The following is a 16,741-nucleotide window of genomic DNA, read 5'->3' on the forward strand; positions in this document are numbered from 1 at the left end:
ATTGGATTTCAAATTAGGCCAATACAAATTCAGCTTTAGAAGCTTTTATTCAAGTTGAGCAATTCAAATTTGAATTGAACTTATTCAAATTCAGTTTCTGATGGCACAAAGTTCTGGACATACAAGGAAAATGCAGTCAGTGAAACACAGATGACCCAGCAACAAACAGAGGAAGACAAAGGGCTTTAAACATGGAACACAGGAGGAGCACAGAGACAGAAACCAAGAGGCCAGAAAGGATAAATAATAATGAAATCAAAGACTATTAATAATTCAGAACCCAAAACACTGGGTCAAAGATCCAGGACCATGACAGACAACTGTGGATCTGATTTTTTAAGAAAGACACAAATATCTCTTATTATTAGACTAAAAGCTTGATATAGACATAACAGTTTATAATGTGTCAGCAGCATAACACCCCTGCACCCCAGCACTGCACTTATATTATACTTCAATCAAGATGTAGTTGTCATTTAATCATATTAGCTCAATGGGGTCACAAAACATCACACTTACTAGAAATGAGATGCTCACCATTTCATAAATTACATTTTTTACATTTACATGTGCTACAAAATAGGCATAATGATAAATATGCTCAGCTTTAAATAAAATTACGACTGTAGTCTGTTAAACAGCAAACTAGTCTCTGCTGGTCAGCTAGCTAAAAGTCTTTACGTTAGCAGCTCAAATCAGAGGCTAACATTAGCAAATGTTAAGATCAGCCAGGACGGTCTGAGGCTAAAACTAGGCTCAGTGTAACTTTGATCTGAGCAGTATGAGACATGGAGACACAAGCTGACAGGACAGGAGAAGATCCTGTTTCACCATAATATGGATGTTTACTCCATCAGAGTGGAGAATAAATTGATGATGATCGGCAGACTGTGATGGTGAGGAAGAGTCTCCAGAGGACCAGAGTCCAGCTGTGACCTCTGAGGACATGACTCTACACTCACAGAGACACTTTCACTGAGAAACTCTTCCCATAGTTTATCCTGGAAACGCAAAACCTCTGATTCCAAAGTCTGTCACACTGAGATTTCACAGTAAAGTGATTATTTTAACTGTGTGTGTGTGTGTGTGTGTGTGTGTGTGTGTGTGTGTGTGTGTGTGTGTGTGTGTGTGTGTGAGAGAGAGAGAGAGAGAGAGATGATATGATGGGACAACTGAGCTGGTTTGTTGTGAAGGGAAATCATTAATCAAACTTTCTGATTCCATTATTTGTTTTTTACTTTGTTTCAGTATTTTATGAGACTCGTGATAAAACCACAGCAGCTTTTCCATCGTCAGGGCTCTGTGACCCAGCATTTTGAGTTCACTTTGTATTTTTGATTTATTATGTGAAAATATGCTCAGTTCTTGTGTTGCTATTATTAGTTAGGATTTTGTTGAGTTTCATTCTAGTTTTGTTTCTTGTATAATTCCTGGTTTATACGTCGTTTCTTGTCTTCTGTGTCAGTCTGTCATGTGTTTCCTGTCTGCGCGTTTCATGTTGTCAAGCTTGTCACGTCTACATCTCCCCATGTTTCCTGTTTTATTGTGAAAGTCTTGTGTTTCTATGTTCAGTCTGCCTAGTTTTACTTTTGCCCTGTGGCACCATCATGTTCATTTGTGTCAGCTGTGTCTCCCCAGGTGTTTCCACTTCCCTCGTTACCCTCCTGTGTGTTTAAGTCCTGTTTATTTCCATGTCCAGAGTTTTTGCTCCTACTGTTCAGATCCGTGTTTGGTTTACTTCATCGTTTCATCTTCTACTCTCTTGTCGTTTCCCAGTTTATTTTCAACTTGTTTCGACTCTTCTTGCTTTTCTGTTTTTCATCAGCCTAAATAAACGGCTCGCTTTAGTTTGTTTCTCGCGTGGCTGCTTTTTGGTCTGTGCCTCAAACACACTGGCTGCTTGTAAACTTGTATCACATCAACAATCCCTGACTTTACAAAGAAAACATGTCAGTTATCCTGATTATCAGCGTTTTAAGTCAAACCACATTTTTTAGTAACATGTCGGTTCAAAGAAATTAATTCTAAAGTTCTGAAACTGAATCACATCAGCAGGTTAAACATGTTTAAACAGAAAAAGCAGCATATTCATTTCAGTCACATATCAGTGTAGCTACACCTGACTGGATTAAAAATGTTCCTTTGTCATTTTTAACTTTAATCAGCTGCTGCTGGATCTTATATTTTGAACGGTTTCTGGATCTTCTGATGTTTCATAATCAGGTTTTAGTTTATTTAGATTTCGTTCTCAGTGTTTCAGCGAATCAAAACAGATTCTACCTTTGAATTTGTTTCTTTGAGTGTCACAGTCTGTCTCTGAAGTGAAGTAAATGAGTTGATTTGCTTCTGTTCTTCTTGTTGTGCTGAAGCCGTTTTCCTGAAACAATTATAACCAGATTTCTTTAAGCATGAATTTATTTTGCATTTTAAATATTTGCTTCTATTTTCAGACTCTATTTTCAGCTCTATTAAACTGCATATTAGAGAGAAGCAGTTTATTTTGATGGAGTCACTGATTCTCACTGGTCTACTCCTCAGTGTGTAACATAACCAGGCAGCAATCAAACATAACCTTTGATCAGCTTTGCAGTGTCACACCTGATCTGTGTGTTTATACACTGTAACTTATGTTGTTTAACGGTAAAAATAAAACTCGTATATCCTACAGAAATATTTTCACAGTTTTTATGAATAAAGCTGCAGAGATGTCTGATGAGGGTCCAACTTTATAATAATTGGTTCTTTAAAAGCGTTTAGATGGAACAGGACTGAAATGTACTTTGTGGAGACAATGTTTCCAACATTTTATTTCCACTCTGACATTTATTTTAAGTAAATCATTAAATGTTAGAAATTACTTGACTTACCAAGTAAAGTAGAACATTTAGACTGTTGTCAGTGCAGCTGTAAGCATCGCAAATAAACAGTAAAAGCTTTTTTCCCCCCTATGCAGTTTTATTTAAGAGAAAAACTTTATTTTATTTATTTAAGATGATGGGTAGTTAATTAAAAGCAAATCTTTATTTATTCACTTTTCAGTCCTGAACACAGACCTGCTGACATGTTGAGAAGCAACTGATAAATTTGTAAAAGTTTACTTTGCTTTTTTAGTCGGCTAAAACACTTGAAGCTTAAACTACTTTGTGACACGTTTTATTGTTTTATTTGTTTATATATTTGTTCACGATTTAATTCATTTCTGTATTGACCACAACTGATGACGTTCTATCAGCGCCATCTGGTGGAGACTAATAACAAGCAAAAGTTCCTCTTCTTAAACATGAGTGTTTCCAAAAATAGCGCCCCTACAGGTGGCGAGAGACAACACAGGAAGATGACATGAGATTGCTTAAAAATCACTATTTTGATGGAGCTCAAAACATCTATAGGTGAAGGAGCATTTCTCTGGAAAAAAAGACTGAAATTACAATTTCTGACCCGTGTCTATGTTGAGAAGACATTTTCTTACTTGTTGAGATCAAGTAATTTAAAATAAAGCGTTTGTTGGATAGGAACACGTTTGGAATAAGCACAAGGATGACCTGTTACACCTACTCTCCTAAGTGAAAGTATTTAAGATTCCTAAGAGTTTCTCCAGGACAGCAAGAGTAGTAGCTGAATGAAAACAGCGATTGAGTAACATGAGGAGTGGAAGACTGATCAACAGGAACGCACTGTGGTAGCTGGGATTGGATAAGTTAAAGAAATTGTCTGTATGGATAGATGGAAGCTAGCACGAAGCCAGGTTAGTCTGGCTAGTTTTTTATTTATTTTTTGTTATTTATTTATTTTTTAAATGTAGTCTTTGCACAAATGTAAAGACTCTCAATGGGAGATAACATTGGTGCAATAACATCTGGAGAAAAAAACCCATTTACACTATAAATATGTGAAGGCCATTCTAATGCCTTTTTTCATTTTCTTTTCTGGCAACACTTTAACATACGTGAGGCTTGCTTGGTACAAAAAAATGAAACGCATTCATAAAAGGATAGAAATTGGGTCACATTTTCACATAACAAAGCAGCATCTTTACATGAAGCATTCAGTAGTTCTAAAGATGAGGAAAAAGATGGTTCCTCAAGCCATTTGCACTTATGGATGTGCTATTTGCCCATAATTATTAGAACATTGTAAAGCATGACAAGTTCCTTAGAGTCAGTGGGGTCATCCCATCTATTCTTACGCTCATCCAGTTTACCAAATCCTGCAGGAAGCTAGTCATTACTGAACAGGAAAAAAACACCTGGTCAGTACTTTCTTCTTGTAAACAAAATGGGTCCGCCTCAAACCCAAACCTGTCTTTAAGCCTTTCTGCTGTTGGGTAATATCCACTGATTATTTTAAATGACATTTCTTTAACTGGGGGGGGGGGTAGGTCATTTCAAAAACGTGTTTATTTGTTTGTTATTTTAATATTACTCCCTTTTTATATTGTGTTATTGTTAAAATTGTAAAATATATTTTCAAACATTTTATTTATGATTTTATAACCACACTTTAGTTAAATGAATCTGATTTAACTGTAAACTGGTTTGTCCTTTAGAGTGATATAAATGATTTTGTATCAAACTCAACAGAGATAAAGGGATTGCATTAAAAAAGTTGTTATATTCTCTACGGGAACACTGAATATTAAACTGGACAGTAAAGTAAAGTAAATCTGTTATAAAGATGATAGGGTTTTTTTTTCCATACGACTCTTTAATGATGACTTCCTATTAATTGTAATGGTCCTGTTATTCCACAAGGTGGAGCCATGTGGCGTGAAGTTATGGGCTTATGAAATCCTGACAGGATATCATAAGCAAAGCATAAGTACGGTGGCCCCTAGAGACAAAGCACGTACAAACTCCAAAACACTTGCAAACTCCAAAACACATGCAAACTCCAAAACACTTGCAAACTCCAAAACACATGCAAACGCCAAAACACTTGCAAACTCCAAAACACATGCAAACTCCAAAACACATGCAAACTCCAAAACACTTGCAAACTCCAAAACACATGCAAACTCCAAAACACATGCAAACTCCAAAACACTTGCAAACTCCAAAACACATGCAAACCCCAAAGCACATGCAAATTCCAAAACACAACGGAAGTGCTCCAGGACGCTAGGGGCAGTGTTGAGCTCGATTTGCAAAATAAACGGCAAGTTTGTCTGTATGGGACGGTCTAGTCTCTGTCGCGCTTCCCAGGTTGCCTAGCAACCATGATACTAACCGCTGGAAACGTGTCATACAACTTTGTTTGACAGAAATGAAGGAAAACATATTTTGTTCATTTGTTTGTTTGTTTCTACAAGAGCTTTGTGTGATTTGATAAGTATCTGAGGTTGAGACCACAGGACAGTAAAACATGATTTTTGGGCTTCATTTCTGTACTGAACAGTCATTTAAGATTAGTTAGTAAATAACAATTAGCTAATGTTGTTCATGAGACTAAAGTCATATCACTTTGGTAATGTAAATATAATATGGCCAATATTATAGTTATTATATTAATCATTATTAGCTATTACAGCAGTGAACATGAACTCTGTGTCAAATACTGAGCCACAGTACAGATTCAAGTTGCAGTTATTTATAGGTCTTATCACCTTAAATCTTCACTCAAAGACAAGTATCTTTGACAGTGCATATATAGGTGTATCATATATAAGAGAGAAATGTTGTTCCTTCAGTATGTTGGCATTACTAAATTTGGCTCATTGCTTACATACGTGTGTAAAAAGAAATTATATGAGCTGTGATAACTGTTTCTGATAAAATGAAGAGTAGACTGATATATTGAATATTCCTTTATTGGGTGAGAAAATCAGACCATGTCATAACTGCTTTAAGTCATACAGAATAGATATCAGAGCCTTAAACAGGCTGACTTCTGCTAAATGGGTCAAACTGGGCAGAAAGTATACAAACACATAGCATCATTATAGAATATGATGTAACACTATAGATCAACTTACCTCAGAATATATAAAGCATATAAACAATTACAGCAATATGATGCAACAAACACAGCACTGCTACTAATCCAAAATACTCAAAGCTTCATAGAACTGAAACAAACATTTATTTTTAGGTCCATTCAGCTGCTGATACATACTTTAGGTTTCTGAATATTAAACTTGTTTCTTCCTTTCATAGTGTGTAACTTGAAGGCCCTGAGTACTTTCTCCCACACTGAAAACACTGGGATGATAACATTATTTGAACATTACCTAATAAGACTGATTCAGGACAGACAATTAGTTATGTTAAACTTTCCTAGCAGTCCTTCACAAACAGGGAACAGTCTGTCTATTCTCTCCATCTGTCAGCTGCTGCTGGCTCTTCCTCCTCCTCTTCCTCACACACTGCTGAGTCCTGGTGGATCATCAGGGGTGCAAAGCCTCACAGATGATGTGCAGCAGTGAGTCCCTCAGTCTGTCCTCACTCTGGACACTTGCAGTTGTCACACATGGAAATCAAATGCGTGATAAGCTGCAGGATTCAAACACAAATGTAACTTATAAATACATGTTCATACTTTTATTACACAATCAGAGAGAAAGAAAAAGAGAGAGAGTGCAGGACAGACAGACAGGTGACAGCCTCAGGTGTATACACTGCTACAAAACAGCACAAAAGAAGGAGGACTGTGTTATTACGAAACAAGAAGAGTTCCCAGATGGTACAGTGGACACGTGTGTGACTCCTGTGATTAAAGCACCTTTCTTTCAGCTTAACGAGTGAACCGTCAGCTCGTTCAAACACACGTTAAAGTCCGTTTGGCTCGACACCACCGAACAGAGGCAGCAATATAACATAGCTAACATTAACAGTGCAGTGAATCCTGCTTGTGCCGTGATATTCAGGACTGCAAACCGAGCAGCATCACTGACTTTCAGCCTGTTGTGTTTGTGGATATATGACTGACTTTAATTATCCATAAAATCATCACATTCTCTGTAAGATTAAAGTCAACTATTGAACGGCGTATATTTTGGAGTAAAGGCTTTAAAACCAAGTTAGTACAAACATCGCTAATGTCACATAACTTTCCCGACATGTGGCCAACAGTAATGTTTTAATGTTCTTCATTATAAAAAACATTTGCGCATAAATAAGTGACATAATATTCAGTACTTACTTCTGAAAGTTTACTCTTGGCGGCTCCGCTTCAGCCGTTTTTTTCGGCAAAATTATCCACACCACAGGCGAGCTATGAAATCTGGGATATGTTGGGCCATGAAGGCTACAGCGACCCATTCTTAAAATTCAGGGAAATTAAGGACGCATTTGAGGGCCGCATTTCGAGCAGCCTTTGAATTGGGACAGCCTTCGTCGTGTCGCTGTGACGTAATCGGCCTTAAAATGCGGACTTTAAGGCTGCAGACCCCAAATCCGGTCATTGGTACATCCTGGCTTGTGTAGTTACTAGGTAACAAAAGCTCAACACTGCCCCTAGCGTCCTGGAGCACTTCCGTTGTGTTTTGGAATTTGCATGTGCTTTGGGGTTTGCAAGTGTTTTGGAGTTTGCAAGTGTTTTGGAGTTTGCAAGTGTTTTGGAGTTTGCAAGTGTTTTGGAGTTTGCAAGTGTTTTGGAGTTTGCAAGTGTTTTGGAGTTTGTACGTGCTTTGTCTCTAGGGGCCACCGTACATAAGGATATCTTGACAGGCAACTTCAATATATCAAAATGATTAGTCTGGCTAGTTAGCTTATTGAGAATGTTAACTGGTTACATTAGTATAGCTAGTCGTGTGGCATAATCAGTTTTATTGTGAAAGGTTTAACAGGAAGTGAACGTCGGTGAAGCGGCAGCTAAAGAGAGAAATAGTTCGCGGGGATTTTGAAAGTACCAGTTTGAGTTGCTCTACAACAATAAGATGTCTGACGAAGAAGCGGAAGCTAGCGCGACGCTACACAGCCTCGCACGCCACCGCCCCAGCAACAAGCAAACACCGGGGGACAGGGGAAGAGGCCATACGGCTAGCGAGTCGGCTACGAGATTAGCTAAACTAAGCTAGTGAGACAGTAAAGACACGGTGAGTTAATACTTTGGTTATAAATTAGCGTGTGAGTACACAGAGTGTGCAAGTGAAGATTACACTATGACATAAGAAGATATCTACAACTTTTTCATTAAATTGCTATGCAGATAAGCTACACAGAAACACCACTGTGTGTTGGAACAAGAAACAGGAAGTGACACTCAACTGCAGAGAGAGTGAACACCAAATGACAGCGCCACCCAACTACAGAAAAAAACCAAAACAATCATAAAGTATGTGTAGTCATTACTGAAATGTTTGTCAAAAATATGTGGTGTGACCTCTTAATTCAGAATGAATTCAGGTATTAATTCCGTGTCTATTAGTGGCATCACACTGGATCCACTGGTGCGGCTGATCCTGTCATCTTCACAGGCCTGCAGGAGGTTGTTGTTGCGGTGTTTATACGGGCACTTAATTTCCACACATCCTTTACCACAACATTCACATTTTACGAGCGCATCAGGGGTGGCACCCAATTCTGGGAATGAGGGGTTGATTATGAAACCACACTTATCCACTTTAAGTTCTCTATGCCGCACCTTTCCCTGTGAGGTGTAGCACTCTCGTGCTGTGTTCTCACTGTCTCCTCCCCACTTGAATTGTTGCGGTTTATGGTCGGAGAGCTGATGTGACAGTTTTTGTGGGTAGCACACTTTCTTAACAGTTGACAATGCAGGAGTGGCAATGGAAGTGGACACAACTGCATGTATGTTTGACGCAGTGATTCTTCCTGCTCGTGCTGTGTGCCAAAGGTCACATTTGTGCTGCTCCCTGGTTTTCTCTTCCAGTGCCTCTGCCTTTGAGACAACAACGCAGTGCTTCAGACGATCGCAGTGCTGCAGAAGGACAGATAGCTGACAGCCCTTCATCTGTGGGTCATAGATACGTAGCAGTGATTTGGGGAGGACACGAGGCTGGACAGGGTCAGCATATAGGTGGCAGAAGTCCTCCATAACGGCGCATAGGCCTGACCAGTTTTCATGCATGAGATCTGTGAGAGGCTTTAAATCGGCCCGTGTACGCACTTGTAGCGAACTGCAACCAGTGCGAGTCTGGATTTTGGGATTTGGAGAACAGTCACTTTGTCCAGCACTACAGGATTGGTCGAGTGCCCTTTTTCTTGCTGCATTGGTGGTGTAGTCAATTGTGTGTCCAGGTACTCCTTGCACTCTCTTGATGTTGGAGGGCATTATCCTTGGACATCTGCATTAAGCTTGGACATCTGTTGGCGGGATATTCCCTCGTTGACGCGCAGTTGTGTCAACTTTGTAAAGGAGAGCCGCCACATGCACACACTTCTCTGCCACACCTACCATGCATGTGCAATGTGCACTTTCAACACCCTCATTAGATTGCAGAATAACCCAGGGCTGAAGAGGCTTCTGGCTGAGGCGCATGGAGTGATTTACCTAAAACGGTCAGTGCAGAAAAACATGTTTGAGGACAGAATGTACGGTAAATATTCAGCTTGGCATAAATAGTGAATTGTCCTGACACAATATTGCGTTTCGCTTCTGTTATTACCATGGTACATAGACAAAAACATATACTTTTATTCACAGGATATATGACAGATTTTTGTATCACTAATTGCACAGTAGGATTACAGCATTTTGTATAATTATTTGATGTGTTTCTTTTTTCCAGGTGGATGCAGACTTCCTTGTGTTTGCCTTGTCACCTCCCTTCAGTGAGGAAACCCCAATCAGAAGACACAGAGATGCGTGTCGTCAATTTTCTTCAGGGTTTCTTGCTTAAGTTTGGAAGATGATGATAAAAGCACATAAATATCCACCTTCTCTGGAAGTACAGGAGTCAGGATCTGAGAATGTAGGAGGGTCCCTGCAGGCAGCAGCATCAAACCAGCTGGTGAGTCTGTAGGAGGAGATGGAGTGGTGTTCTCTCTCTGACTCTGCTGCACGGGTGTCGCCAGCTGCTCTGAGTGAAACAATCCTCTGACTGTGATATGAGGAAACTCCTTGGACCCGTAACCAGGTCATGGTATAGCCAGAGGACTAGATTGTTCATGGAGTCCAAATGGCTGCTGTTTAAAGGACGGTTCCTCACGTTTGTGATGAGCATCTGACGTACACTGACTGGACTCACCAGCTCAGCTACGAGAAAAAAACAAATAAGAGGGATGCAGACTTCCTCTTGTTTGCGCTGTCACCTGACCTCGGTTAGGAAGGCCCAGCCAGAAGACTGTTAGAGATGGCTGTCATCAGTTTTTGTCAGGATTTCTCTCAGAAGTTGGAAGATGATGGTAAAAGCACATAAATATCCAGCTTCCCTGGAAGTACTGGAGTCCGGATCTGAGAATGGCAGCACCATCATACCAGCTGGTGTGGTATTTTAATTAGGGAAATTCTTTTTGGTGGTGTCTCTTCTTATTTCTCCTTTTCTTACTTTTAAAAACAAAATGCAGAAAAGCAACAATACAAGTTAAAACCTCAAGATGTTTTCTAACATTTTGGGACATCATTTTAGAGACGACCTTAAACATGATTTACTACTTACAACTTTGTTGATTCTTGCTGATGTCTGAGATGCAGCAGAGGATAATGTACACTTGGCACTGTCTTTATTGATCCTTAGTACATTTTGCATAGATTTACAGTTGGCTCTACAATATATGGCCCTGGTTCAACATCCAGTCCATAGCCATGCCATATGTCCAGCACAGTTCACAGAAGCAGTGCCAAAGTCTTAAAACTATTAAAGGAAAAAAACTTCTCTGAGAAAGGCTTCACAGTCTGAAGCGCTTCCTTGGTGGAGTGGGGCTCCTGTTGCTGCTCTCTTCCTCTGTAGCCTTTCTCTTCGCACTCTGTGCAAACGTCCTCAGAAACCAGCAGAACACAGACATGATAACTCTGCCCTCTGAGCTGTAGTCCGTAACTCTCCAGCGGTTTGTCATTTCACTGTCTTCTGTGCAATAAACAGCAGAGATGACTGATGACGGTGAGGCCGCTGACATCCAGGGTGTGGAGTTCCTCAGGTCTGCCTTCAGCACAAAAATATCTGCCTTGTCTGGAAGTACTGGAGTCAGGATCTGAGAGGCATGACGCTGCAGGCAGCACCATCAAACCAGCTGGTGAGTCTGTAGGAGTCTCTGCAGCACGGGTCTAAAAGGTGTGGTCAGCTGCTCTGAGTGAAACAATCCTCTGACTGCGATATGAGGAAACTAATTGGATCCCGTAGCCAGGTCGTGGTACAGCGAGAGGACTAGATCTTTCATGGAGTCCGAATGGCTGGGGCTCAAAGAGACGGTTCCTCAAGTTTGTGATGAGCATCTGACGTACACTGACTGGACTCACCAGCTCAGCTACGAGAAAACGATAAGGTCATCTGTGTTAGTCATGACGTAATCAGACAAATTAAGGATTTATATCATCATATGCCATTTCCACACACAGGCAGTCATTGTTTATGAAAAGCCTAAAGATTGGTAGAAGGCGATGTGATGGAGCATAACTTAAGCAGCAAGGACGGTGATAAGTAAATAGCATTAGCAGACGATGGAAGTTCTTTTAGGCATATTTTATTGCTGGCATCTCCATTTTACCATAAAACAATCAATCAGGCATGCAAAAATCCCACTGGCTTTATACAGGACTTTGCCCACACCTGACCTCGTTTGTCCCAACCATTGAAACAAATAGGTCAAACCAAATAATGCAATTCTAAACAAAGAACAGGAATAGAGTCATGCATGAAACTGACAAACTCATTTACTCAACTAAATGGTTTGTAAAGTAAAACACTGCATACAATAGAACTCAAAAGGCTACTTTAAAGAAAACAAACAATACTATACAAAATGAAAAACCCTCCATTTGGTTACACCCAGTGATGCAATCATTGACCTCATGACCCTATATAAACAGGAAGTAGTGGGCGGCCCTTCCCATACACCAGTCTCACATATAGGACCTGAATACACAACATGGACACCATGGTAAGTATAACCAAAGCAACATAAAGAAACATAATTTACCAGACATTTGCCTGTAAACAGAAGACAATTCAGTAGTGATGGGCAGATGAAGCTTCATGAAGCACTGAAGCTTTTCATCCAATTGGTTCACCCCAGCACAAAGCTTCTTGAAGCTTCATTTGCTCTAGTAGGACACCTACTGGACGTAAAAATATTAGTTGGCATGAATTTGAAGTTTGTGGCCTTTTGCACACAGCCTGTAAATGTCAACAACAAAAGGAGTGTGTAAAACATCTATATTGTAGTGATGCAGTATACTGTGTATATTTATACTGGCAGTATGGAAAATGATTATTTGGAAATGCTTAAAATGGAAATGATCATTTACTGTGAGGTGAGGTGTGGTTGGGGTGCGGACAGTGGTTGTGCTTTGTAACGTTGAGGTATGGACAGCTAAACACTGAGGCCTCAGTCCTGCTTGTTCACATTTTATTCTGTAAAAACTAAATTTTCACTGCTTTTATGACCTTTTTAGTGGGGAGAACATAGCTAGGATTTAATGATTTAACAAATCTTTTAAATCCTTTGTCCTCCACAATGCTAAATGGCTGGGAGTCCTCAATCACCATGCTAACCAGGTCTTCATCTATTTGAGATTGTTCTCCTGAGGAAAGACAACAAAAACAAAGCACAAATATAAATATCACACACATAACTTATTACAGTTGTATAATATTGTTATATCATTTAGTAACATTACTGCATGCTATATTATCATGACATTTGATGGCTCACCTGGTCTTGCTCCACAATCGGTGTTCCCCTTATTCTCATGCAAAGCTCTGTAGTGCCTCAGCATGGATGAGGTGTTGTTATATCCCAGCTCCCTGGCACATAGTAAACACTTCACCTTGTACAAAAGTAAAGACAGCTTAACATAAGTTTTATGGCACCATCAGTATTATGAAAATACATCTTCTGTAGAAATTTACATACCTTGTTGGGAGGAATAAAATCACAATGTTCCCACACAGGGGAGGACATCCTCCTCTTCCTAGCTGGCTCCATTCTCTCCTGACTTTCTCTCCTCACTCTCATAAACCTCCAAACTCTCACTAAGCGCAACTCTCCATCAAACACCCACATTTTGAATAAAGTCTGAGGGGTTTATATCGCTGTCATAGCTCGCGGCAAAGTTCGAACCACTTCCTGAACCAGTCACGTGGTACAGCCGGGCAGCGAGGCTTCGGACGTCATCATTTTCAGCTTCTCCCATAAATGAAGCAAGCCTCGATACGCGCATCGCGGAAACGCCCCCTCCATTACTCGACACAAGCTTCGAAGCCTCGATACAGAACGTCACATCACTACAATTCAGATGATCTGATGGTTAGTAGTGTTTGCTTTAAAACACATGCATGGATGTAAAGGATGTAACTACTGCTACCACAAACAAAACCCGGGATAGTGTGTGTTAAGAGAAGTTACACCAGCAATGTCTAAATTAAAGCATTATGGCTGACTGTAAAATAACAGAACACAAAATAACAATATATGCAAGTGACAAATGGCAAATGAATTCTGTCCTAGCTACTTTGTCACAGGCGAGAGAAATGATTTTGCACATAATGCGTGAAAGATGAAATTTGGTCACATCTCTGAGGACTCCCTAACCTCCCCCAAAATTAAGCTAGGTATAATCCCCCCAGCTTTGTAACCTCAGCGAGTGCCTCTGTGAACTCTCACAGCTCCATCGTGTTTCTATACAGATTTGTAATCGATAAACTTTCTCATCTAATTCAGTCCAGTTGCCAAAACGTGTAAATTTGACCCCTTCTCATATAAAAATAGGACTCCTGCCTAACCTCATACTCCCACCTGTTCTAATCTCTGACGTTGCTTCCATTGCCTGTGCATTAAATTGAGTTTTCTTTAGCATTTTGGACTCTCCTGGGCTTTCAATGTTAACTCGACCACCTTTTCGCACCTCTTATTGCTTTAAAGTCAGTACTGACTCATCAATTTTATAAGGCCAGTCTAAATACTTATTAGCTAAGCTTTACCACAGTGGTCATCAAGTATATGGGTGACGCCAAGGGACAGCAGGTACTGCTCGTGCCGTAATCCATGGGCAGCCATTTTTGGGTGGTTGAATTGTTGTATTCTTCAAGTTTTTAAAACTTTGGAAGTTGTTTGTTAAATGTAGAGTTTTCACAGCGCTATTACACAAACCTCCTGCTAGCGCTCTCATGTGAAAACCAAATTCGATTGTTGGCTTCTGCTTCTATACCTGCCGCTCAGCACGTCATCCTCATCACCTTGACTGTCAATTATTACTTTATGTTTATCTATGAATTTGTCGAGTCTATTAATGAAAACTTTTTATTTTTGAAAACTGAGAGTAGAGAACCAGGCCTGTAATTTGTGAATTGGTGTCTCTCCATTTTTAAACAGTGGTATTACTTTGGCTGTTTTCATTTGTGTTGGTAATGCACCAGTTTGTAGAGACAAATGTATATCAACGGTTTAGAGATGCCATCGATAACTTTAACAATTTCCATATCGATGTCATCAAAGTCTGTAGAAGTTTGTGATTTCCCAACAATATCAATGATTTCCTTTTCTTTTACCACCGTTAAAACATTGAATGAGGATTACGTTCAATGAGTTTTGTTTCTTTCTCTGCACAATTTCTTATATCAGGAATTCTATCAGCCAAGTCTGACCGAACATTTACAAAGAGTTCATTGAACTCATTAACCACATCACTCATGTTAATATTTCTATCATGATTAGTGAAATATGAAGGATGATTTAACTGCCTAAAACTATTTTTAATAATGCTATTTAATGTTTTCCAAATACCTTTAATGTTATTTTAATTCATATTTAGTAATTTCATAATATTCCTTTTTACATGAGTAGTTAATTTTTTTTATATATTTCTTGTATTTATTTTCAGCTTCTCTACTTCTGTACTTTATAAGTTCTCTATATAAGGTTTTTTTCTTTTTACATGCATTTTGTAATCCTTTTGTGATCCATGGGCACGCTGCATATTTATTTTTTTTCTATATTTCTTTACTGGGCAATGGTTATATAAGTTTAAATTTTCCTATAAAAGTTTCACAAGCTTTATCCATATTTTTATATATATATATCCATATTTTTTTTCCCGTATGCAACATCTCCCATGCTTGCTTAAGTAAATGCATTTATAGACTCACCTGTTTTATTGCATTTTCCTGTTTGAGCTTCCTGTAATTGCTGTCATACACTGCAAAAACAGGTGGATGATTACTAATGTCATTAATTAGGAGACCACTTATAGATTTCATTAGTAAATATTAGTGATGTGTAGATGAGGACTCGTGAAGCGTTTCAGCACATTCCCCAAACTGTATCCATGCTGTGTCAACGCGGTGTTGCTGTTTTGCTCCATACTGACACCTGCTGGACCTGAAATATCATTGCAGGCAACTTACTTGAGACTCACAACAGACACTGATTGAATGACCTAGTCATACGTGTATACACTGTAAGGTACTTTCCATGGAATCATTTTATATCTTTTACATTGCAAATATTGTTGGCATCTTTATTTTTTTGACACCATTTCCCCAGCTTTGGAAAACACGCTCACAGGGCACAGATGAAGCTGGGGTACACAAAAACTGTAAAGCCAGGTGGGAAAGGTTCGGATAAGATGTCTTCCTATTCCCTCAGTACGTTAAAAGATCCTCTGATCTTGGAATGTTTCTCTCCGCCAAGTAGCGCTGGACCTCAATGATGGAGTCAGCTGTTACATTGTTGGTTTGTCTGCCAACTTCTTCATCGAGCCGCTGCCACGGGTTTTCTGAAAAAATTAAAAACGCATCGCTGTTTTAGTTTTTGTCATCTACTCCAAATTAGTACACATTAGCATCAAAATAAATGTACGAATAAGCTGATAATACTGAATTTGCCTGGAACAGGTGATTGCTCTGATGAAGGTCCAGGCCAGGGGTGGGCAATCTCAGTCCACGAGGGCCGGTGTTCCTGCAGGTTTTAGATCTCACCTTGGGTCAACACACCTGAATCACATGATTAGTTCGTTACCAGGCCTCTGGAGAACTTCAGGATATGTTGAGGAGCTAATTTAGCTATTTAAATCAGCTGTTGGTTCGAGGACACATCTAAAACCTGCAGGGACACCGGCCCTCGTGGACTGAGATTGCCCACCCCTGGTCCAGGCTGTGGCTCAGATGTTGTGTGGGCAATTACTGCAGCACACTCCATTTTCAGGCGATTGACTGCCTCACTACACTTGGAGGAACTACGAAATCCGAGTGTTTTAAATCCGGGGTCTAAAAGTGTTGATAGGGTCAACACACTTATTGACTCCAGATTAGAAGCAGTGTCTGTGACACGACGCCTTATTTGGTCATGGAGATGGGTGGCTGCTTGTGTGTGTAGATGTAAAGAGTTCTGCTCAAGTGCACAATATAGCATTTTCATCATCGGGATGACCTTTGATCCTGAAACTCTCCTCAGACAACTCCACTGTGGCCTGATGGAAAGGGGCCAACACAAGAAGTGCTTCCCTTACGATGTCACAGTCATCAGCCATAAGTGGAGTTAAATCTGTTGGAAGAGAAGCAACAGATTCCCAGACTGCTTCTTTCTCATCATGTAGCCGTGACAGCATCTGATATGTGCTGTCCCAACATGTTGGTACCTCGTTGATAAGTTTCAAGATGGGCCATCCCACCTGCTGCTACACTTGA

General features: G+C 39.8%; 1 long non-coding RNA gene and 1 pseudogene across 1 annotated transcript; one reads left to right on the plus strand and one right to left on the minus strand.

The window, feature by feature from the left end:
- Positions 1–7,776: 7,776 nt before the first annotated feature.
- LOC146510830 (uncharacterized) lies at positions 7,777–10,269 on the plus strand. Its single transcript, XR_014876096.1, has 3 exons — positions 7,777–8,032; positions 8,146–8,271; positions 9,689–10,269. It is a non-coding gene; the product is annotated as an uncharacterized LOC146510830 (long non-coding RNA).
- A 284-nt stretch (positions 10,270–10,553) lies between these two features.
- LOC146510831 (uncharacterized) lies at positions 10,554–14,327 on the minus strand (annotated as a pseudogene).
- Positions 14,328–16,741: the final 2,414 nt, after the last annotated feature.

The sequence above is a fragment of the Neolamprologus multifasciatus genome, chromosome 9 (assembly GCF_963576455.1).
Source record: "Neolamprologus multifasciatus chromosome 9, fNeoMul1.2, whole genome shotgun sequence".
NCBI classification, from domain to species: domain Eukaryota; kingdom Metazoa; phylum Chordata; class Actinopteri; order Cichliformes; family Cichlidae; genus Neolamprologus; species Neolamprologus multifasciatus.